The following is a 25,667-nucleotide window of genomic DNA, read 5'->3' on the forward strand; positions in this document are numbered from 1 at the left end:
GTGTGGATGTCAGTGCGACCACAGTCATATGAGTCTACCGCAAAGAGATCTTGGAAATCCAAGAAAACTTGTTTCAACTTTTGCTTTTGTTCCAGAGTCACACAGGCATCAGCTAGGTTGACTCTCTCTTCCACCATCTGCCTGAAGCCTGGAAAGACTTCTGGTTTGGCTATCTCCGCGGCCTCCTCCAGCTGGGTGGAGAAGTCCCTGGTCAGAGTGCTGATTTGGACCGGAGGCTTCAGGTGGGAAAGGCAGCCCTCATGGACCTGGAAAATCACCTCATCCCTCCTGAAGTCACACGTCACATCTTCCTTACCATAGGGGCAGGAAGTGTACACCAGGAAGTTCCCCCCATGCCGGGTGAAAATCCTGTCTGGCGTTGTATTGTCCTCACTGTCACTGTCAATACAGTCCTTGGGGATTGGTCCTAACAGTTCATTACCTAAATCAATGGAAAAATGTCGGTCATCAACCGCCATTCCAATAATGGTGCCTGCGGCTAGAGGAATACTCTTTAAGTCGCTGTTATCCACCTCTATTGGAATGGTGTCATGTTCTATGTTGACTAATGGTGTTGGGTTTACCCCCAACCCTTGCTGTTGGAGAGAAGCATTTAGATGTATGTAAGCATCAGGGTTTTTCAACTCTTGTCCCCTTTTAACTTTCACTTCCAGGGAGAATTGTCGGGTCCTTTCTGGGATGGTGACTTCCTCTTTAACCTGAATTTCAACTGCATAAGGTAGCAATTGAGCTGACCTAAATGCTTTTTCTGGATCATCAAAGCCCATGGGATTATCCGCTAATCGGGACCAAGCTTTGAAGTTTATTAGGTCCAAACTAATGGCAAAGCGATTGAGAATGTCACTGCCTAAGTAAAAGGCGGCAGGGACGTCTCGCACGACCCAACAATTGTGGACTATGCTCTTGTTGCCAATGGAGATTTTGAGCATACACCTGCTTGGCAGGAGATGTTTGGAATTAGGTGCTTCCAGGTCCATTTCCCATTTGTCTATCAGTTTGAAGGTGGGAATGGCTGGATCTTTTGGGAGTTGGCGAAACATGGCTTCGCTGATGAAGCTCTTACCGTTGTTCACACACACTCGAGCGAGAACAGAGTCCTTCCCATCATTAAACTGAACAGGGATGAACAACTGCTCTCCAATTTGCTGAATATCAGCCAGGCTCTGAGCTGATTTCACATCTTTCTGGACTATAGGAGTGGGAGTTTCAGATTGTGGATTGGTATAGAATTTCAGAGTGTTTCCTTCCAGCGTGGAATACCACTTTAGACTGGAAGGAAGGTTGATTTTCAGAAATAGAGAGGACCCCCCATCACCAGTCTGTTGTCCTACTGCTATTACTGTCACGTCTGGAATCTGGTTGTTCTGGAAGTGAAATTCTACTTGGTCAGATTTTTGTTCAACCATGTGGCAGGTGCCGTTTAAACTAACATGGTTGACACTCTGTTTTAATTTTATTGGTCGGCTAGTCTGGGTCCAGAGGACCTTGTTTACGCAATCTATTAGGGGTGACAACCTTCTCAGGAGGTCATTCCCTAGTAAACAAGGGGTGCCCTCTGGGGTCACAACTATGACCGGGTGTTTCAACTTGTGTCGCCCGATCTTAATGTCCAAGTCTGCAGTCCCCTCAACGGGAATTTCCTTCCCGTCAAAGTTCTGCAGTTGTTCAGGAAGAGAGGTGAGAGGAATTTGGTAATCCTCTCCCCTTCCTGCATTCAGTTCATCAAAGGCCCTTCTGGACAGAAGGGTAGCTTGAGATCCAGTGTCCACCAGTGCCGAGATTGTACCCTGCCCCTGTACTTGTACCGGGGCATAATATCTTCCCTCCTTCTCCTCAAGGGGGCACAGATAATGTACATTTTTGGACAACTGGTGGGCTAACTTTCTGGTTTTGGACATTGCTAGCGAAGAGATTTGGGCAGAATTCTGTGGAGAGTCTTGGAAATCTGAAAGAAAAATTTGGCAACTGGAGATCAGAGCCATTGTGGGTTCCCCTGGTTCCAGTTCTGGGCCGCCCCCCCCTTTTTGGAGGCAGTCCTCAGTATGGGTTTGAACCAGGGGATTTTCTTGCTGTTGGTTCTGGGATGAGATGGTGGGCGGCGGTAGCTCAGTCTCCACATCTCCCCAGTCTGGATTTGCATCCCTAGGGACCCATTTTTCTTTGGGAGGAGTTCCCCCCTCTCTGAAGGAGAAGATCCTTTTCCCAGGATCCTCTGAGGATCCCTCTCCCTCAAATTGGAAGATCTGTACCTCCTCCTCAAACTGAGTCTGTTTGGGTCTTGTGTTTCTCTTACCCCCCCTCTGCTCCTTAGGAGGCAGACTTTCAGGGGCAAGAGATTTTGTTTCCGGTTCCTGGGTTTCCAGGGGCTGTTTACAAGTGAGGAAGGAAGCTTCCTCCAAGGCTTTACACCCCCCTTCCCCTTGTGCCTCCTCCCTGGGAACCGGTGAGTTATCGGGGTGCTGCCCCCGTCATGGTTCTGGAGCACCAGGTCCAGAGCTGGGTGCGTTCTGCGCCGGCATGCTGATCTGAGGGTTCTGCTGAGCCCTCAGTATGTGACCCATATCCCGCGCCATGTTTTGAACCTGGCGCTCTAACTGGGAAACCCGCTCAGGCTGATACGGGGCCCTGTTTTCTCCCCTGGGCTGATCCCGGGAAGGGTAGCTATCCCTCCTCTGGTAATACCCCGGGTTGGGAAGATTTGGGTACCCCTCCACCCTTGGCCTCCCCTCTCCCGGATTCAGTGGTCTGGGCTCAGGGAATTGGGGAAAGAAGGATGGATGGTTTTGGGGCTGAAAGTTGGGTGGATACCTGGGGAAAAAGTTCTGCCCAGGATTTGGAGAGTTTCTGCCCTCCGGTGGGAAGTTAGGAGGGAAGTTCCCTGGGTTAGGTGCTTGGCTGGATCCCCCCCCCTTGGGCTGGAGGAGTCCACACATAACCCAGGATGGGTCTGTTTCCCTTGTAACGAGGACTTACATAATCAGGAGAGCGAGGGACCCCATTTGTGGGGCTGCCTCCCTGGCTCCCTGTCTGTGACTGGCCCGAGGACCTTCTGGGCCTAGCATTATTAGGTGCAGGTAGGTTTTTAGGCCCCCCCATCTCCAAATCCAAAACGGGGGTGACCTTTACCTCTGCCACCTTGGCAGCAGCAGGGGTGCTGTTGGCTTTGGGGTTTTTCTGGGCATTACTTTTGCTATCTATCGGTTTCTGCACCTCATAGATCCGGGTAGCCTGTTCAATGACCCAGTCTAAAGATCTTTTCTCGTGAAAATCCCTCACGAGCTGGGTCATGATATATTTGGGCAAGGCATGGAAAAACGTATTTATAAATTCCCTGCTATCCGTGCGCACCCTTCTTGTGGTCTGTGCAAAAGCACGCTTTAACTCCTGCACAAATTCTTGTGGGGCCTGATCCTCCCCACATTGCAAATTGTAGGCTGCCTTGCGAGCCTCTTGAGGATTTCTGTGAACAGAAAAATGTTTCAAGATGGCCGCCTTATAGGTGGACCATCTTAAATGATTTTGGTCCTCCAGCCCCGCAAAGAAACTGGAGTATTCCGGGGAGAAGGTCCACTTTACATATTGAATACAGCTTTGGCTGTCCTTCAAATGGAAAGTCTCCATCATTTGTTCAAACAACTCTAAGTGCTCCCAAACAGAATACTTAGCGTTCTTATGGTAAGGCGTGATGACGCTCCTGATCGCCTTAATCTGCTTTAAAGGGTCCTTAAGCAAGGCCCTTTTTGTCTTATTGGCCCTTTTGGTCCGGGTAACCCTGGTCCAATCGTCCTCGGACTCGGAGGCACTGCTCCCAGAGGTTCCCGTCTGTTCTTCCAGGTTTTCCCGGATTCTGCGAGCCTGCGAATGGCTGGCAGAATGTGGGGACCTGGTCTCCTGTGTCCTGCGCAGTTCAGAGGAGTCTTCAGATTCCTCCTTGCTGCCAGGATTTGATGGGTACCCCCTCCACTGACCTAACTGGGCAGAGGTTTTCAGGATGCCCTTAATGGGCCTACTCTCCTGGGGTTCCCCATTGAACTGTACTGTACTTGGGTGCCCATACCCGGATGCCCACCCCTCCATTCCTGAGTGGTACTGGCCTATGAGCCCCATACTCTTAGCTGGATAGTAATCTGCCATCCCTGTGGCCCTGTGCTCATGTGCGCCAGGGGACATGGGGGTGGTAGAGTCCAGGGACTGGGGGAGATGAAGGCCCCTGGTGGTAGGGCTCCTGCGGTTATGGTCAGGAATCTCTCTTTCCCAGCGGACCTCATCTCTATCCGCCCCTGCTCCCTGTTGCAATGCAAGAGCCTGCATTTGTGCTTTCAGTTCCTCTGTTAAGGCCTTACTCGACTCTATCAGTTTCTCCTGCATCGCTACCTGTTGCTGGAGCCTATCATTGTGTTGACAGAGGGCCTCATTCTCCCTCTTTGCTTCCTGGTTGGTCCTGGAGAACTGGGCCAGTCTTTGCTGCAGGAGGTTTACCTCCTGGGCAATGTCCCTATTGGCCTGCTCCTTTCTTGCTAGAGCATCTTCCACCCTTCTGGTGTGCTCTACCAAGTTCTGGTTTTCTTTTTGGAGATCACCCAGCCCCTGGAGGGCCAGGTGATTTTCTTCAATTTCCTTTTTTAAGTGGCAGACTTCCTGGCCTATGGCGTCTCTTTCCTGACTAAGAGCCTGCATTTGTGCCGCCAGGTCGTCCCTCTGCCTTTGGAAGGCACCAGCATTCTGGCGCTCCTGATCAAACTCTGCCTGGGTATCCAGGTCTTTCAGGATTAGTTTGTTGCTCTCCGCCTTCACTCTATCTAGGTGGCCTTGCAGGGTGACTACCTGCTCAGCACATACCCTGTTGAAGTCCAGTTGTTGCTCCAGCTTTTTCTGGCTTTGCAGTAGGGAGTCCAAACCTTCTTGGTGTTCCTTCTGCAAGGCCAGAAATCTGGTATCCTGTTCTGACTTTTCCTTTTGCAGCACATCCATATCCTCCTTTATTTTAGTGATGTACTGTCTGCTGTCATTTTCTGACTCCTGGCTCCTCTGCAGCCTCTGCTCAGAAGAGACCAGGTCAGATTGGACCTTCTCTAACACCATCTGTTGCCTATTTGCCAGATTTTGGCTTTCAGCACATCTATCCTGCATGTCTCCCATATATAGGTACAGGTATGCTGCTATCCTGGCAATCTTATTGTGTTCCTCTTTGGCTTTAGGAGCCATATATAGTTCACTCAGGGCCACATGTAAGGGACCCTGATCTCTATATATATCTGACCCTGTTTCAGTGACCTGTTGTGTGATGGCCTGCAACCACACATCCTGGCCCTGTTCGGTCCATTCACCTCTCACAAATAGCTTATGCAAGAGGTGCTCTCTGGCTATTTTCATGTCTACTAAGGTCGTCATTCTAGAGATTGGTCTCTGTCCTGACTTACAGAAGTTTGTATTTTATTTTTGCAGAACAGAACTTTTCTTGGAGTGTCCCTGTTGAGGAATGCTTCACAGCGTAATGCAGCGTGGTGATCCGACCGGATGTATGTATCCCGTCAGTTAGCACACTGTATTAAGCTGCACAAGTGGTAAATCTAACCCAACGTCTCGGCTCGAGCCCCCAATTTGTAAGAGGATTCAATTCAACACTACAGCTAAGTCAACGCCTAGTCTATAATACTGAATGAAAACCCTTATTGATATATCTTTAGGTCCAGTTCATGCGTTCTGGATGACTACCCCTATATAACACCCCTCTCTTGGAATCCCCCTGACCCCACTGAGCCAAGAAGTAGTTCTGTTTTGCAAGTTAAAAGGGTTTATTTGATAATTTAAACAATAGATATATATATGACACTTTATAATAAATTAATAATTGAATATCACACTTAATCTGATATGATACAGATTAACAACAGAGAATCTGGCACTAGCACACTTCTTTATAATTACTAAGGAGTTGAGATGAAATGAATAAGGTAGCACACTGGTAAATAGGTACAAAAGTATAATGTGGTAGAGGATGCTTTATGTAAGCTCAGGTGGATGCAATATTCAATGAATGCAGTACAGAAAATACTCAATATGATTTCAACCAAACAATGTAATCACTTTTCTCTGGCAATCCCCTCCCCCCCTTGATGCAAGGCAAGGAAATGGAAGGAAGCACACAGTTCTCAGAAATGCAATCAATGTAAATCAGTTCACCCCAGCAAGCTTACACTACAGAAAACAGATAGGAGTTTTGAAAACACAGGCCCAAATGCTTTTATATGTGCTAGCAATGGATGAGAAATATGCTGGAAATGCTTTTAATTCCCTTTCAGGGGTTCAGGGTGAGTGGTATCTAGTTAATATTAGTCCAGGCTCACACTAGCAATGATGCAGGGATAGTTAGCAGGTTAAACGAATTTCTGGCAAATGGAAGGCAAGCAGCAGCCGATTTTACATGTGGAGAAATTTGCAAATCGCGGTAAAATTCGCGGATGCGCCGAGCGCTATTACAGAGGAACCACAAGGACTATCTCTATCGTTTTGGGGTCCTAGGAAAGCCTAGGATCTCAGCTTCAAAATGAAAGTTACTGCAAGTCTCTAGCACAAACGGTTGCGGAGATATGAACGATTGAATAAAGGTCGTTTTTCAGATTTGAAATTTTAAACGCACACTTTTTCAGCTTTAAAAATGATGGCAGGATAACACAATTGCTAAGCTGCAGTTCTACTTAGATTAAATAGATTGAATTATATTATTTTAACTAAGAGATGGGTTCTACACAGTTTTACTATGTACTCACACTATATTCTTGAATTAAATGGGCCTCGCCATGGATCTGGTCAGGTTTTAAACTCGACTCTGGTCTGGTCTGGTCTGGCCTCTGCACTTCACAGTGATCTGGGTCAGCTCTCTCTGCTTCTCTGGTCTGGGTCTCTAGTTCTGGATAGATTGAAGTCTCTAGTTTGGCTCTCTGGAGGTTTGATGAATTTGAAGTCTGGATCTCTGGATGTTGTATGGTCCGGCAGAGTGCGTTGCAGCAAATGGAATTGAAGGTCCCTATCTGTCCTGTCTGTCTGCTTTTATGTGTTTAGAATGTGGGTGTGTTCTAGCATCACTGACCCTACCTCTCTCTCAGCTTCTAATTGGTCAAACTTCCATTTCTTATTTGATTGGGGAATGAACTGTGAGTCAGAGGGATGTCATTTTATGGCTTGCCAAGAGGGCACTCCCTTGTCAGATTGCACACATTCTATATTTGATAATAAAAGACATATTTCACAGTTACACAGTTGCTTGAAATTACATATACATGGTGTGGCTGAATTTAGCCATGTCTCTGTCCAAATCTGCTGTTTCTAAGAGCTTGCATTCAGAAATGGCAGATATTTCACTTTTTAACTGATTTTTCAATTTCTGACATTGACCCAACTTTACATACATGTGCGCAGGGAGTATGGACATTAACTGATAAAGTTTCAGATTTTTAACATGCATACATTTAGAGTAATATCCACTTTTCCGCTAAAACCCCCCTGAACACGCCACCGGGTCGAAAAACCTCTTAAAATGTGGGCAGAAAAATCACAAGAATTATGGTATTATTTATAAAATTTTCACATGTCCGTATTATGAGTGATTCATCTTTTTAAAGTTATGTTCTGGCTCCAAAGGGGTGTGGTTTACCCTCAGCACAAGGTTGAATTTCTGTTTTTTCCAGTTCTGCCAAGCCAGCTTGCTCTCACAGGCAGTGCCCCTCCCAGCTCCTGCCAAGAGGAAGCTACATTTTACGACTGCGGTAATAAAAACCTTTGCCTGAGTGAAGAGGGCTTTGTTCACTCTCCTGCAGAGCACAGGTAATTCAATTATCAGATAGATGGCATATCCTTAGTGTGGGCAGCAAAAGGAAGGTTGGCCTGGGAACACAGCTGTGACTCAAGTTTCACTCCTGATGGGGGTAGTTGCCAGGCAGAATATAGTTCCTTAAGCCAGGTTTCAGATAAAATGTCACTTTTTGTTCCCCAGTTTCTGCATTCAAATAAAACTAAACATTTTCACATATGCAGCTAGAAGGCTGATTCTAAGTTTAAAACTATGACATTTAAACAGTTACAACCTATGTGACACTCAAAAGTAGGTCACTCAGTCAATTTGAACATTTAGATTTGTAGTGTCTTTCAGTCCAATGCAACTTAAACTGCTGAAATCCACAGCGCAGCCAGTCTTGTTATAAGCATTTTTCTGGGCTCTTCATTTCCCAGATTTTGTAGGCACACAAAACTCCATTCTACCAAATGTCTGCTGGTGTTCAGTGAATATTTTGCACATATTGCAATGTTTGAAATAGGCACTTTGGCTTGCCTTCAGAGAAACACAGGGTGGTTTTAAAACGCCGGCTTTTGGATAGTGGTGAGTACTGGTACTGCACCCATTTTTGGGATTTAAGAAAATGAATTCCCAACAGTTATGGGTTTGCTTTTGGCAATCAGCATTGCCATTCCCAATGGTTTCAGACTACTGTGTGGGTAGTCCAATGGTGGTTTTAGGCAGTTTCCTTCTGTGCCCATAACATCGGCAAAAATGAATGGCAGCCTATTCTTCATGCATTTCCCTGTGCATTTTCTGGGAAGCTCTGGCCATCATGATGTTTTCCATGTCAGTACTGCACAGTTTTGAGGTATGGCTCGGATGCATGGGTAAATACATCCCACAATCCCATGTACTGCACTGTCCCCTGCCCCTTCTCACCCTGCACTACTCCCCTTGCCCCCTCCCCCTCCTCACATGTAATGTCATCAGTGATGCCATTAATGACATTTGTGATGCCATCTTTCATGTCCTGGGTGTTAGTGTTAGCAGAGCACAGTGGTGCGGGCAGTTATGGTCGCTTAGCCTACCATAAATGGCGAATTTCAGGGGTTTTTTGGTTTTACTTTGAACCATAATAGCACTTTTGAAAAGCTTTTTTTAGTGAAGTGCACAGGTTTTTGGTAGGGCAACTTAACCATAACGTCCCCTTAACAAAGATTTTTTTGTGTGAATTTTACGGGTTTTTAGTAGGGCAACTTAACCATAACGTCCCTTCAACAAAGTTTTTTTTTAACTGAATTTCACAGGTATTCTGAAGGGGAACCTAATCATAACATCGCGTTAATAAAGTTTTTTTGCTGAATATACACTATCATCATGTGATCTTGGGAGATATGTAGCATAATTTGCTTACTTTATATACATGTAACATAGACCATACAGAACCCCCTCGCTATTGATATTGGAAAGCACAGACTGTGCGCCTGTCTGTGGACGGGCGCGCACTAGGTCAACACTACCCAAACAGTCAGGGGGTATCTGAAATTGTACTATTGTGTTACACAAAAAATGCTCAACTTTGAAAAAGGACACATAAAGACATTATAAGTACTAGTAAATAAATAGGGAAACCTAAATGTCTGAAACAAAAACCATGCATTTAATGACCATGTAGAATAAAATGGATTATACCATAAAAAAAGAAAGTATGACTCCAACGTAATTACCTCACAGAAACTCTGCAGCCAGGACCGACAGTATATGCACGCACTACAACGAAGACAAATTACAACAAAATAGTAAGTGAACTTCATTTTTCTTATATGTGTGTGTACATTTTTTGGTATGTGGTTCAGAAAAAAATATTTCTTTCTGTTCTTTTGACACAGAAAGGTGCAGTACTTTGGAGTGGCTGGAGGAGAATTTTCCACATGGGGAAATGTCCGAAGATAGCGATAGTAATGGTACACAATGCTGTGCATAAGCAAAATAGTGATCAGTATTTTATGGGCAATTAACATATATATATTTATTTTGAACAGACCAGGAAATAAAAGAAGAAAGGCCAACAAACGACACAGAGGAAGACAGGCGGAAAAGGATAGAACTGAAAATGGACACACTAAATGACAATTTTATCAGTTTAAGGCAATTTGTGGAGGAATTTGTGAGAGGAAAAATACGTTATCACTGTCCCACCTGCACCTGCCCCCCTTCTCCATTTCCTAGTGAACCGTCCCCAAACCTTCAAGAAGAAAATAGACGTTTTGATGAGACATCCATCCCTTCTTTCCCACACAAATCATCTCCTCACAATCAGCCCGTGTTTAACCCTAATTCCCCTATATTCGTGTCAGTATCTGCATCCCCCTGTATTTCTCTTAATTGAAGTGTGTGTGTATTTTTAGAAAGTTTTTGTACATTTGTTGTAGAGGAAGGGTTTGAGGAAAACATTTTTTTTAAAAAGACTTAAAAGGTTCGCGAACACCGCGCCTGTTCGAGCTTGCCGTAAGCAATAGAATATGGATTTTCTAACGGCAATACACCTACCCGTACCAATGCCAACCAAGATGGAACTGATCTTAGAATGCAACATCTGTGCAAGTTGTGCGTAAATGAACAGAATGGGGCGTGCTAAGGACATTATACCTCTCCGTACCGCTCACAAACGAGATAAAACATGTTCCTAGAACACACCAGGTGTCCAGGATGTCTGTAAATGAGCAAAATGGGAGTGTCCTAGGGACACTATACCTGTCCGGATAGTCCGCAGCCAAGATGGAACCATCCGTAGAACATGCGCGGTGGTCAGCATGTTCGTAGTCAAACAAAATGGAGGTGTCCTAAAGACACTGGACCAGTCCTTACAGTCATCAGATCAGGTAAGCACATGCGCAGTACACCCATAAGTACTGCGAACATCGCGCCTGTCCCTAACTGTCCGTCTCACTTGTGTCGCACTTTTAATTAGTTGCAGGACCCGAACACTATCCGTAGAACAGTGGTGCGCATGCCCACATTTGTTAGTCTGCATTTGCTGTCCACCAGGCACGCATTTCCCTCGCGGAGGTGTTCAGGACGTCACCATGTGACCGCACCCACGCTGAGCGTGTGGACTTATTTGTGCACTTTGTCTGCTTCTGCAACATTGCAAAATAACTTATACATACATGTGAAATTATTTTTCAGTATAAAATCACCATTTGACATGTGCCATACAATAGCTCCACCTGTGAACGTGTCGTTTATAATTTTTTCAGTGCTTTTGAGTGATCAATATGGTCACGAGCCGCACCCCTCGACCCCTATAAATGGCCACACTCCCAAACTCATCTTTATTGTGCTACTGGCTATAGCAGTTAGAGTTGTGCTGCCTTTACTACTGTAGCAACCATTAGGCAAATAATCCTTACAGCATCCATGGCTACTGTTTATTCATTAGCCTCAGCACCACCTCCAAAACCTCCACCGCCACCACCTCCCCAAGGGCCTGCAGAGGGATATACGGGTGAGGATGTAGAGATCGAGGAAGAAGAGGAAGGAGAGAATGAGGTGGAGGAATTCCGCAGTACAAACACTGAGCGGGAGTCGTGGGTGTGGCGGTTGTTTTCCGTTTTTGGGAACGTACCGAAAGCACGTGCGAACCTGGTCAAGTGTAACCAATGCCAGTTGGTGCTGAGTTGTGGGAGACCTGGTGTGTACAGCTTTGGTACGACAACCATGAAGCGACAACTAACTTCGTTCCACAGTGCGGACATTCGCAAGGTGGTGCAATGCGAAGAACGTAGTATATTGAGTTCCTCCACAGCATCCTCCGTGTCCGATCCTCTCACCATAAGTGGCACTCCTGTGGGGGAGCACATCCCTCCAGCTGCCTCACAAGCCATTTGCGATGCTGTTGACCCTTACCTTTCGAGGGTCAAAATACTTTGTGTGTACTGTGACACAGTACTCTGCAGGGGGGAGAGTCTTTGAAGTGCTTTTAAGGCTACGGTCACTGAGCATCAGAAGAACTATTCCCTACCTAAGTAAAGGCCACCCTATATCTTTCTCTCTCCACCTGGCCCTTCCTATGCCCGTGGTTGGTGTCCCTTCCTTACCTTCCTTTGCCATCTTCTCCTAGTGTGTCATGTCCTTAAAAGCAGTAAACTGGAAAATAACAAAAAGTACAAAAAAGGCTCTTTTCAGTGCCGCCTTTCTCAATTTAACAATAAAACTATCAAGTGACCGTCGTAGGCCCCCGCGCATTTTTGGAAAGGTCTGCGGACAGTCGTAGGACACACAAAAATGGAGGGTGCAAGCAAATCAAAACCAATGGACTTTTCGCTGGGAGTAAGTGGTGGCTCTGAAAAGAGCCTTTCGGTGGTGTTGTGTGTGCATCAAAAACTGTAGGATTGAAAAAACGGATAGCCAAATCAGGTGACTATGATCCCAAAAAAAGTTGCAATGCATGTTGTACATTGTGAAGAAAAATCTGATTGCCAGCATATGTGAGATGGACTCCATCTCTGCGAAAAATGAAAGAGCTGCTAAACAAAATGTTTTCACTGTGGAATGAGGACATACCAACATCTCTTAGAAAGGCACAAACAGCCTTATTCACATTGTGCCTCGCTTTCTCCATTTGTGGACCAAATGCAGAGGAACACAGCCACTTTTGTCTTTGTGCAATATGGGAAAAAACTATTTGGCAATTTGGAAACATGTCCATGACCTTCGCAGGACCTTCCTTCATTGCAAATTGCAAAGAAATTCCAGAGACATGGCCTAAACTGTTTCCTCCACAATGAATAATAAGTATATCAGGATGACGCTCTGTCTGTAAAGTAAGACAGAGAGGTACCAAGTCCAGCCACCTCATTCCACGCACGCCCTGCCAGTGCACTTCCACATGAGAAAATCCAAGATCTGCAGATAGACCGCAACTTTCTGCATGCACCTTCAACCAATGTATCCATGAGTCTCCCAAAATTCAGATAATCTGTTTTCGAGCACACAGAGCCATAGCTGTCTGGTCTCCTGTCAGGGAAAAGACGTCCTCACTAAATTTCTCCATACAGAACACACCCACTGAGCTTTACTGACCAATCCCTACCTTCACACATTCTCATTTGCATGTGTCTCTACCCCAGAATCCCCGTTGGTAATATGCGCCGCCTGCAAACTACCGCCATGTTCGCGGACACGTACAGGATCAGAGTGTGACGACTGTACATTTAAATATTATTCCCCTATTCCCCTTTTAGGTGGGCTCTGAAAAGAGCTGGGTTTTTTGTGGGCAGATGCCTTACAGACACCTGTTATTTTGTTTTTTAAAAATATTTTTTGTTCTTACTTTACTCCTACAACCATTACAGAACCTTCTCCAAAGCAAGCCTCACATTCCAAAAGAACATGGCATTTCCCCAAGAAGATAACGCAACACCATCTGCTTCAAAATAAGCCGCATTACTGGGAACAATGTTCTTGTGGCTGCAGAAAAACATACCAGTGTGTAACATAAAAGCATGCATGCCGCGATTGATGTTACACCTCCCAATACTTTGATCAGGACAGAAAACAGAACTGTTGTCCCATTTCCCTCTAGGGAGTAACCCAGAAAAAATTACTTTCGCAGTTGGAAAGATGTTCATGACTACTTGAACCAACTGTTCCAAATCTTTCAACAAAGTACGTGAACTCACATAGCCCAAATGGCAAGCACCGTAGTGCAAAAGTACCACATGAGGAGTGGTCATTGTGCGCATCTCGGTGCAAACTTGGAGAATTGCCGCAACATTGCGATCAGTCTCATCGCTCCACACCACCTCCACTCCTCTCACATCAAAATTATGTGCCACATGCCTACTTTCGGCATAGTGCTGTAAACCATGAACATAAATATTTCCAAGGACCAACCTGACCCTCTGCACCTCTGCCATCTTCAGTATACGCACCGTCTTTCGACAAAACAAAACAATATGAACATCTGATTGGCTGATGCCCACAGTCCCCTTTCCATGCTGGATTTGCTGTAGAAACCCGTATGTGACACGCACTACCCGCAGACAAGCGTTGTCTACGTGCGGCATGTAACACTTAGCCAGTCCTTCTACCCTTTCCACATCACTCGCGAATCCATTTCCTCATTGGACACAGCTAAGCAGTCACACAACCATCCACCAATCACATTAAACATCCCTACATCTAACTCCGTCATCAAAATTTCGCACTTCAAATGTACTATTGATCACACAGAATACAAGTCGCATATCATTGCAAAGCACCTACTTCAAAAACTACTGTGCAAGTGTTGCAGATTTCTACGTACAGCTCCATGCATGCACACATGCATGCGTATAAAGTACAGGTATGCATATTTTAATCAGAGAACATGTGCAACCCTTATGATTTCATTTAAACAAATTAATGCCACTAAATCTGCATAGCAAATACATACCAACGCTCCACTTTTAAGTGCAAGATGTCCGATTTTTCATTGACAAACCACACTACTTCTTACTGTCTCCTGCATAACCTATACATACGTTACAACCCTCCCTATTTAGTACAAAACTCGATTTTCCATTAGAAAATGGCACAATTCTTTACTGTGTACCACCTACATAAATGCTACTTCCAATGCGATCGTATGAGAAAAAGTAAACGCTCCCGATTGCTGTGGTGACATCTCCCTCTGAGGGTTTCTCGATTTTTCCAAATCGTACTTATAATATGAAAGTACAGAAATGTTTCCCATTTACTATAATGACCTATTGCTTACAAACCTCTCTGCTATAGATAACACAGTTTAAAAGAAACAAGGCATTTTTATAACCTAAAAATTGTACTCATTTCTGAAGCACGTCCAACTGACATACTGCAAGTAACATACGAAGGCAGCACATAGTGAAGTGAAATGCACACATGCACTGTGTTGAAATATCGAAAGAGAATACTCTGACGAAAGATGCAAAATGAACGTGTACCGTAACATCACTGCTTTAAACACACAAATATTGAGTTCCTCCACAGCATCCTCCGTGTCCGATCCGCTCACCATAAGTGGCACTCCTGTGGGGGAGCACATCCCTCCAGCTGCCTCACAAGCCATTTGCGATGCTGTTGACCCTTACCTTTCGAGGGTCAAAATACTTTGTGTGTACTGTGACACAGTACTCTGCAGGGGGGAAAGTATTTGAAGTGCTTTTAAGGCTACGGTCACTGAGCATCAGAAGAATACAAGTTGATCAAAGCAAACAGTGATTTCTGAACCATTCTACCCACAAATCCCCATTTATTAAACAAAGAATAACAGGCAGAATGACTCACAAATCCCTGCATGTTTGGAAATCAAATAACATACAGAACCCTTAGAATGTTAGTACTAGAAAACAAATAGCTGTTTCAATTTTATGCCATTACGTTCACTATTAATGCTTCTCCTCACCACTAGCCCACTTTGCACTCTCATCTGAAGCACATTGTAGTAGTATGCAAACAGAAAAATAGCCTTCCCAAATCATTGTAAGAGGCCACTGTACATTCACACACCACCACAAAGAGCTTCCCCTTCAAACTCATGCATGCATGCACACAGCACACATATATTGTACAACAGACCAAACCATGCCTACCTTTCAACAGACCCCAAAGAATGCCTACCAAAAAGCACATCTTTAGAAAGGAATGCAGAAGTAGAGCAAATAAAAATAAAAGTGCTCAACCTAAGCATCCATCTGTAGCAGAGTTTGTAGAGAACGTTGGAACAAAACAGCTAATACAGTCGTTTAGCAAAACAAAGGAAGCTTCAACTACCGAAATATTACCTCCTCCAACAAAATGTGGCACAAAACACAAAACTCTTCACAAAAAATTGGCTACCAGTACTGCTAACAATGCTCGTATTAATCCTGATATAGTAACAAGAACCTATAGTAAAAAAGTATTTTAGCAAAAATGTTTCGCCACAGAGTCCTTCAGAATCTAATAAGAAGAGGACCGAAATCATCCTCAACCCTTAAAACCTACTGTAGAAAATTAATCATACAAGCTCTCGTGGAAAGTGCAATCATTCTCAAAAGGAAGTTGTTTATATTAGTGTTAAATAGAATGAAACCACTAACAAAAGTAAGTACCAAACTACAAAAGAAACTTATCAATAAACGGAATGTGAACAAAAATAACTTCTTACATATTTATGGAGGTGAATGGAGTCACACAACAACCACAGAACCATATTTTAATGAAGAAGCATACAAACAAAATCAAACAAACACAATTTCAAACCATAGCAGTGGACGAGGGTATGAAAAAAAATCAATAATAGCATCATGGAACAAGAAACACTGCTTCGAAAAGTATCCCCTGAAAACTCAGAATTGCCTCTCGATTCGACTGAACCAGACCGTCTAGTATACAAATTGCCATGCATGTCAATGTGTGACATTCCTAACAAATCTTTCAAATCTTTACGTCAATTCCTCAATCAGTATGTGAAAGGTAAAGACAAAATTAAAATGAAAGTGCAACAAAATATGGATATCCGTTCCAATGCGCAAATGCACAGGACTACAAGGACAATCATTAGCCTGCATTTCTGGACCTATTTGCAAAAGCACCTTCCATGATATCAAAAGGATATCAATATTTCATTCAAATTTAAGAAATCTAGTGTGTAAAATATACTACGCTAAAAGTCCAGCTACAGAATTAGCCAATTTAAATAACACTCTTCTGCATGGTACACCCAAATATCTACAAAAAGAAATTGACCGTATCCAGAGAAAATATTTTGGAAGTGAAAGCCACTTACAAAATGTAATAGTTTTAGAACAGACTAGCAACATTTCTGCACATAGCAACCTTCTATTACACAAATACAAAAAAGAAATACTAAAATTTTAAAGTGCATCGTTTGAAATACCAAACCATGTGTGTTTGTGTTGCTGCAGAACGTTTTACAAAAGGAACACAAAATATATAGACATAGCATACAAAATAGAAGACAATGAAGATTCCAAATGGTTTGAATTAGCTTTCTAACTTTTAGCCAAAAACAAATATCAAATAAGTGAACCCCTAATATGTTGTAGTTACTGCACTACAAAACTAGATAACAACCAAATTCCTTCACGTGCTATCACAAATAATTTGGAATTGTTACCACTACCAAAAACCCTGCAACAACTCAATTTGTATGAGAGCATCATAATTCAAACAGTTCACCCATTTTAAGCAATTATACGCCTTCACCCAAAAACAGCAAAAATACCTCCCTCTGATTGGTCAAATGCATTCCAGGAAAAGTAGTTTATATGCCATTAGATCTAACAGAAAATGTACACACTCTAAGAGTGCAACTTTCAATAGAGCATTCTTTAATTGTCTTGGTAAATGGTGTACCAAAAAATGACAAAATAAATTGGCACCAACTGGTGGACTTACATAAAGATAGACAAGCCTTGCAATATCTAAAAGACAATAACGAATACCACAAGGAAATAAAAATTGAAGAAAGCTTAAGGGAAACAACTGAATTAATTGAAGAGTCATCAGAAACTGGACAATTCGAACTTCTGGATCCTGCTGCAGTATCCACTCTTTTGGACCAGTACACAATTCATCTATTGCATTCCAATGAAAGCATAGATGATGCACTAGAAACTTACCAAATGCGACAAACCAAAGGTTCACCAATGAGCATATGGGAAAAAAATATAGAAGCACGTGCTTTTTCACTGCTATTTCCTACTGGCAAAGGTGGTAGATACGATGATAGACCCACCCAGATTACGGCATCAGAATACCGCTCATTACGAATGTATTCGCAAGATCCCAGGTTTCAACAAAATGTGGAATACATATTCCACCTATTCTTTGAAAGTGAACTAGCAACCCTATGTTACGGAGTTGGACACATTTTGAAATCTGGAAATCACTTTCAAAATATGTCAGCTACGCAAATAATACAAAAAGTACAGGAAAAAGATGAGGTTTTACAATCAAGTATAACAAATTTGTTTGCAAATATGCATGGTACAAAAGAATACTGGTTCCGACTGCACGGAGACGTACGTTGTTTGATCAGAAACCTTGGACCACCGACTTGGTTTGTTATACTAAGTTGTGCAGAATATGCATGGGAAGATTTACATGAGTTCCTACGCATATCAAACCACAACAAAACCAACATACATTTATTAACACCTGGAGAACTTTGCTCTCTAGATCCAGTTAATGTGTCAAGATATTTCCATCATTGTTTCATTGCTATGCTACACTTTATTTGCAATAAAACTGTTCCTCCCCTCAGAGAAGTGCAACACTTCTTTTGGAGAAAAGAATACCAAGCGGAAGGAGCACCACATATTCACATGCTTTTATGGATCAAAGGTGCACCTAAATTTGGTCACGACACTGATGCCACTGTTTTGCAGTTCATCTAAAAATATGTCACTTGTGAAATCCCTTCACAACGGAAACATAGTGACCTGCATGGGCAGATTTTACAATTTCAAAGACACAAATGTGGCAAATATTGTCGGCGTAAATACAAAAACAAAGGGAAATACTACACCAAATGCCGGTTTGGTTTCCCTAGACAAGTTACAGAAACAGGTGAAGTGAACCACCTCATGTCTTTAGTTCAACATAGTGTGAAAGGTAAATCACCTAAGAACACGTATTACATAAAAAAAAACGAATAATCTAAATATATCAATGATTACAATGCAATCATTGCCCTCTTATGGATTGCAAACATTGATGTGCAGTACATTGCAGACAATTCCACTGCTGTTGCACGATATGTTACAACCTAGATAATAAAAGCAGAAAAAATAGAGCTTCAAGACCTCTGGATGACTTATCATCAGACAAAACACTATCTCAGAAATTGTACAGCCTAGGCATAAAAATGCTCTCTCATAGAGAATGTGGCACCTATGAATCGGCAGATCATTTAACCGGTACTGCTTTGTACGGAAAATCAGACAACATAGTATGGCTAAGTCTTGGTCCTGATAAATCTAGAAAAAGAGTTCTGAAATCATATGAGGACATAGAAACAATTGCCAGAAATGATCCCAACAGCCAAGACATTTTAAAAAACAATTTACTGGACACATACTATCCGAACAGGAGTAGCACTTTGCAAAACATGTGTCTATACCACATAGCTCAAAACTTTGCATACAAAAATCATATAAAACCCGATGAAAGCAAAGGCAGATATAGAGTCACAGATTGTGAAGGCAGCTTAGTGAAACTTACCAAACGAAGCTTAATTAATCATGTTAAATTATCATTAAAACTCCTCAACAGAAAGAACTATATTACATGTCTCTGCTACAACTTTTTAAACCATGGAGAAAAGAGTAAGAGATACTAGATAACTATGACTGCTATGAAGATGCTTTCAAAGCAAATGAAAGCGCTATCACTGATGTGAACTTTACGCAGTACAAAACAATGTTGCACAATGAACAGCAACATGAAGAAGAACTTCAGGCCCAACTAGACGAGGACTCTTTCGACAGTAGTCAACCTTCTGTAACAGGAAGTCAAGAACCACTAGGACAGCCACAAATAGCAAATGAGGCAGAATTAGCTATGACAGAAGAGGAAAACACCATGTGTCACTATCAAGAATATATAGAAGACTTAGCTGTACAACAAGCAAAACTTTAAAAAATCAGCGCACCATTTTTGAAGATGTAACAAAACAAATAGCACATGGTGTACAACACGAAAATAAAGAATGTACCTGCCAAAATTACAAACCAATACTGCTGTACGTCAGTGGTGAAGCTGGGTCAGGAGAAACATTCTTAATCAAAATCATCAGCAAGTTCCTTCAGCAATTGACAAACAAGAAAATGTCAGCTTTTGTAACTGCCCCCACAGGTTTAGCTGCCTGCAACATAGCCGGTGTCACTTTACACCGATTACTACTTCTTCCAGTAGAACACCAAAACAAATAAGACTATTACAAACTTTCTGCAGAAGCTGCAATGGAACTATGCAGAGTATTAAAGCAAATGAAAATGGTACTAATAGATGAAGTGAGCATGGTCTCCAACCTAATGTTGGCTTTGATTCACCTAAGATGGCAAGAAGTACTTAAAACAAACTATGAAGAACTCTTTGCAGGGAAACACATTATCGTTTTCGGAGATCTTCTACAATTGACACCAGTGAAAGTTGAACCTATTTTTAAAACTGTAGGACACAAACTCTGCCGTAAAACTGTTGGCAGCATAGAAAATATCAACCTTTGGCAACATTTACAATACAGAGAATTAACAGAAAACATGCAGAAATCTGCAGCTCTCACTTATGCCAATATCCTAAAAAGTATTAGAGTTGGTGTACTATCTCAAGAAGCACAAGCAATATTGAAAGACCAGCACGTTCATGCACTTTATGGTGATAATGCATGTGCTACTGATGTTATGGAACAATTAGCGCACAAAAATGTAAATTGTATGGCCTTAATGCCAACTCTTGCAAGCTGTGTCAAATTTAATGAAACAACGTTAAATAAAGAAATGCAACCAATAGTGGAAATTTGCGCCACAGACAAACTGGACGTACACAGCTGGGTTGTAAAAAATATTAAAATGATCCTTAAATTGTAGAGTAATGCTTAAACGTAACCTTGATGTGGAGCAAGGGCTAGTTAATGGGGCTCTGGGTACAGTTGTTGGCTTTCAATCATACCCACGTGACAACAACATTCAGTTTGTCAATATTCGCTTTGACAAACTTTCAGAAGTGAAAAGGGTAGGGCACTCAACTGCTTGATTCCTTCTGTTCAAAGACATGTATATAAGTAGAGAACAATGTTCACTAACTCTTGCATATGCAGTCACCATTAATAAATCCCGAGGTCTTACCCTAGACAAAGCATTGATAGATATAGGAAACACAGTCTTTAAAGAAGGCATGAGCTACATAGCACTATCACGCTTACGTACACTTGACGGTCTATTTCTAATCAACTTTGATGCAAGTAAAGTGAACGCTCATATTCCTTGCATTTTAGAATACAATAGACTGAGTTCACTGTAAACCCCCCATCTGAAACAATATCCTGTTCCAGAAAAAGTAAAACGTGGTAAAAGAAAACTAATTCAAACAGAAATGCAACAGAATCTGACAGCAAATTCTTCAAAGAAAAAAAAAGATGGTAAAAGTTCATCAATTACCACAAACAAAGAAGAACCTATTAGGGAAAGTAAACCAGGTACTTCTTCAAAGAAAAGAAGAGAAACTCCAAAAAAAACACTCAGATACGGAACTAGCTGGTCCATTCAAATTTTCAAATGAAACTGGTGTAAGTTGCTATGCAAATGTAGCAATGAATATTCTATTTCAATTGGCACCAATTGTTAACAATATTTACTTACACAGTACAGACCAATTGTGTTTGCAAAGGTTAGTCCTTCATAGAAACGCAACCAACACTCCTGACAACACGTACAGTGTTCACGGAATAAGACAAGAATTGGACTACTGTCCACGAATGGTGAGATTCTCTATAAACTCACAAGAAGAACCACAAGAATGTCTAATGTATTTACTACAAGTACTAGAAAACAAAAGCATACCTATAAATGAAATCTTCCAGATTTCATACATGTGGAAACATACATGCACTCTCTGTAGCAATGTTATACAGGAACAAATCCCAAATCAGCGATTTGTGTATGTATCCATCCCTAATTGTGAATCCATTCCATTTCAGCAACTTGTACAGAATGCAAACCATGGCAGATTATGTACTATGTGCAATTCAGACAATCGCTCCATTTTACTGATACAAACTCATAGTAAGTACATAATACTTATGCTGCTACATTATAATGCAAATGGTACGAAAAACAACTGCACGGTTAAGTGTCACTTGCAAAGAAAACCTTTACAACAGTAGGTATAATCTACCATGCAGGAGCTACAACCAATGCAGGTCACTACACTGCATACATTAAAAAGAAATGTGGATGGGTGGAATGTAATGATAGCGCCATTACTCTAAAGCAAAGATTACCAGCTAATCTTACAAATGCGTATTTAATCTTCTTTAAGCCAAAATGTAATGACTAATGTGTACTTCAACATTACCAAATAATGAAGTGAAAGACTACAAACAGTTAGAATACGCCAACAGGTATCTAACTGCCCAAGAGTGTATAACAACGACACAGATAAATAAATACCACAGTACCATAACAACAAATGCACAGTTAGAATACGCCAACAGGTATCTAACTGCTGTTAACAATCGGCAACAAGTCAACAAACATAACATTAATCGGAACAAGGAAACACTCAAAGAAAGCAAAGAAATAGTTTGTAGCATAGCAAAGAAAGGTTTTTTTTTAAGCCGACAAGGATTTTTTTCCCCCAGACCCAAGGATTTGAAAAACAAACACAGAAAGTGAGCAAAATGCACAGTACACTGGTTTGTAAAATAAATATGAGGGTAAAAAAAAAGCTAATCTGTCTATTATACAATGTAATAAGTCTTCATAAAATGCAAACACTAACATGCTTTTTTCTTTTATCACAGAAATTGAAAAAGGCTAGTTCCACCAAGTTCTACAGTCATGTAAAACATATATGGATTCTGTACAAATTAAACAGTAAGTATAATTACAGTAATTTCATACATATGCAAATCTACACGGCTAATCTGTGGCAGTAATATGGTGCAGTGGGTGTAGGCTGGGCCTAGCATCTTTGATGTATAACCTACCACCTACACCCTACGGCCAAGCAACCCAGACTATAGGTCCTACCTACAACCATCGCAGCATATCAAAACTATGGTTCTTTTAATTTGACTACTTCTAAGTTTAGTTTTGAGTGCATGGTCTGCAGCCATGCAGCCAAGACACTAGAACATGCACACAACCACTGCACCACACCATGCCCATGTTCACTTATAATCTCACTGCTTATGTCTTCAGTCTTGGCCAGAACCAGCAAAGCATATTGCAACCATTGTGGCTTCTAATACTTATAAAGGTGTTTTTGGGAGCATGGTCATGAGGTGTACCTATACCTGTGATATGCTGCAGTAGTTGTGGCCACAGGCTACAGACTTGGGTGTAAGGCCATAGATTTTTCAATGTATGGGTATGCAGTATATAAAATCCATAGTGGCGTACAACTGCAGTGCTTATAACATTGTTCTTGGGTGCATGGCCTTTGGCAATGCACCAAAGACTCTACGTCCTGGCCACAGCTACCACACCATATCACACCCATTGTGGCTTGTAACAACACTACGTATAAATGTGCTGTTGGGTGCATGACCTTCGGCCATGTACCCATGACTGCAGGGCTTCCCCACAACCACCTGAGTGATGTGCAATAGTACAGGTGTATCTACAGCTGTGATATGTTGCAGTGGTTGTGGCCAGGGCTTTAAAGTCTTTGATGTATGTCCATACATATTTCAATGTATGGGTGTGAAGTGGCTTATAGCTCCAGTGCTTATAACTTTGTTCTTGGGTGTATGGCCTTCGGCCATGCAGCCAAGTCTCTCCACACACTCCACAACCGTTTGACCCATAAGCAATACTACAGGTATATCCAGTTCTGTAATATGCTGCAGTGGTTGTGGCCAAGGCCTACAGTCTTGGAAGTATGGCCTACGGCCAAGCACCCAAGACTCTAGGCCCTGGCCACAACCACCGCAGCATATTACACCCATGGTCGCTTATACATGAGTGACATAAATCATTATAACTGTAGCATGCACTCAATTTGTACCCAGGACTCTAGGCCCTGCCCACACCTACCAGATACATAATCAAATGTATGCGTGTGATGTATGAATGTGATATCCCGCACTACTTGTGGGCAGGGTCTACACTCTTCGATGTATGGCCTACAGCCTTCACCCATGCACCCAAAACTGGACGTCCTGCGCACAACCGCCTGAGTGATGTGCGGTAGTAGGGGTGTATCGATAGTTGTGGTATGCTTCAGTGGTTCTGGCCAGAGGCTAGATTACTACCTGTATGTCCATAGTTATTACAATGTATGGCTGTGCAGTGGCTTATACCTCCAGTGCTTATAACTTTGTTCTTGGGTGCATGGCCGAATACTGTACACACTCCCCACAACCATCTAATCGATAATCAATACTACAGATGTATCCATGGGTGTGACATGCTGCGGTGGTTGTGGCCAGGGCCTAGAGTCTTGGAAGTATGGCCTTCGGCCTACGGCCTATGGCCATGCATCCAAGACTCTAGGCCCTGGCCACACACACTGCAGCATGTCACACCCATGGCAGCGTACTAATCAATAGCACAACCATAAGAAAAAATAATGTAATAACGACATGTACTCAATTTCAATGTTCGCTAAAACCACGCGTGTCCTTAGAACAGTTTCAAGGTGCCTGTGCGCAGCACGGACTGAAATACTACCCTTAAGATCCTCATTTTCTGTACGCACAAACATTCCGAACAAGGCGTGCATAGAGAATACATCATTAACATCTACCGCCTGAACAAATACAGTTTTTCACCCATCTCTTACTGTGTGAACCTCCCCAAGCACTATAACACAGCAAAATAGGTTTTGAAATAGCATGTTGCCGGTGGTCGATGCTGCGCTGTCGGCTGATCCAAGATGTCGGGAACATCCAAACAATCGGACGCAGAACACGTCTCACTGCAGCCAATCGGCAGAGACGTCGCTTGTCTGCAGTCATGACGCCAGCCCCTTAGCCAATCGGTATCTTGTCCGCAGAGCGAACAGGGAAGTGTGACCGCAGAGCGGACTTAGATATCACAAATTATTTTAGACCTACTTTTTGGTCGTTTTAAAGAAAACTACTGGATGGATTGGCACCAAATTTACTAAAGCAAGCTTTCGGGACCAAGCTCCTGCCGCAAATTTGGTGAAAATCCGTCCAGCGATTTGGGCTGTAGGCGTGCGCAAAACTTTCCCCCCATTCAGTCTATTGGAAAAAAAGACATCTTGGGACCCCCCTATAAGTTTTCCCCAACTAGACGAATCCTAACCAAACTTTGCAAAAAAATTCAGAGTGGCCCATATACTTTTTTTTGCAACGTTTGGTGGACATTCGTCCAGGGGCCGCCCAAAAAGTGCTCTTCCTATGGAAACAGCAACTTAACCATAACTACACAGCCACTACCCAGGCTTGCAGCAATTTCTGGGCTCACAGGGAATCAACAGCATGAATTGCCATCAATATTGTTCTTTCTGATGGATAAAGTCATCCTCCCAGAGATTCCTCATCTTTGGGAAGCTCCAGGCATAGACTGGACCTTAAACATACTCCACAAAGCACCTGTAGCATTCCATCAGAGTGCTCGCAGGCACTGCTAGAGTGGGAGGTGACACAGCTGGTACACATTCAGAGCCAAGTGTGCCCCCACATCCCAGTGAAATCCACTTTCCCATGTGCCACTTAGTACTAAAGATGCTGAGCTACCCCTTAAGAAACTGCATACCTGTCAACATCACAAAGTAAGACCCTTGCATGGCAGAACACTTGACAACAGAAGAAGCATCTAAGTAGCCTGTAACAGTGCCTACATTGAGAACACGTTTGGACGACAAAAAACACAAAATCAAAAACAACAACTCTAAGGGTGCAACAACAGGTTGTAACTCTCACTAAAGCGACAACTGGAGAAGTTCCTTCGTCCAGAGCAATACACGACCTTTGTAGATGACCTGCAAGGGTCAGCAGCATCACATAAGAACTTTTACAGATGTCTCAACGCTATTATCTCACCGTCTTGAGAGCCAGGAATGTAGGTTTGGAAAGGCAAAGCTAGAGTGCATGAAGTCTATCCACTGTCTGCAACAAAAGTTTGATCCTCAGCGCTAGCCTCCA

The sequence above is a fragment of the Ambystoma mexicanum genome, chromosome 3q (genome assembly GCF_040938575.1).
Source record: "Ambystoma mexicanum isolate Mex_15411 chromosome 3q, UKY_AmexF1_1, whole genome shotgun sequence".
In the NCBI taxonomy this organism is placed as follows: Eukaryota; Metazoa; Chordata; class Amphibia; order Caudata; family Ambystomatidae; genus Ambystoma; species Ambystoma mexicanum.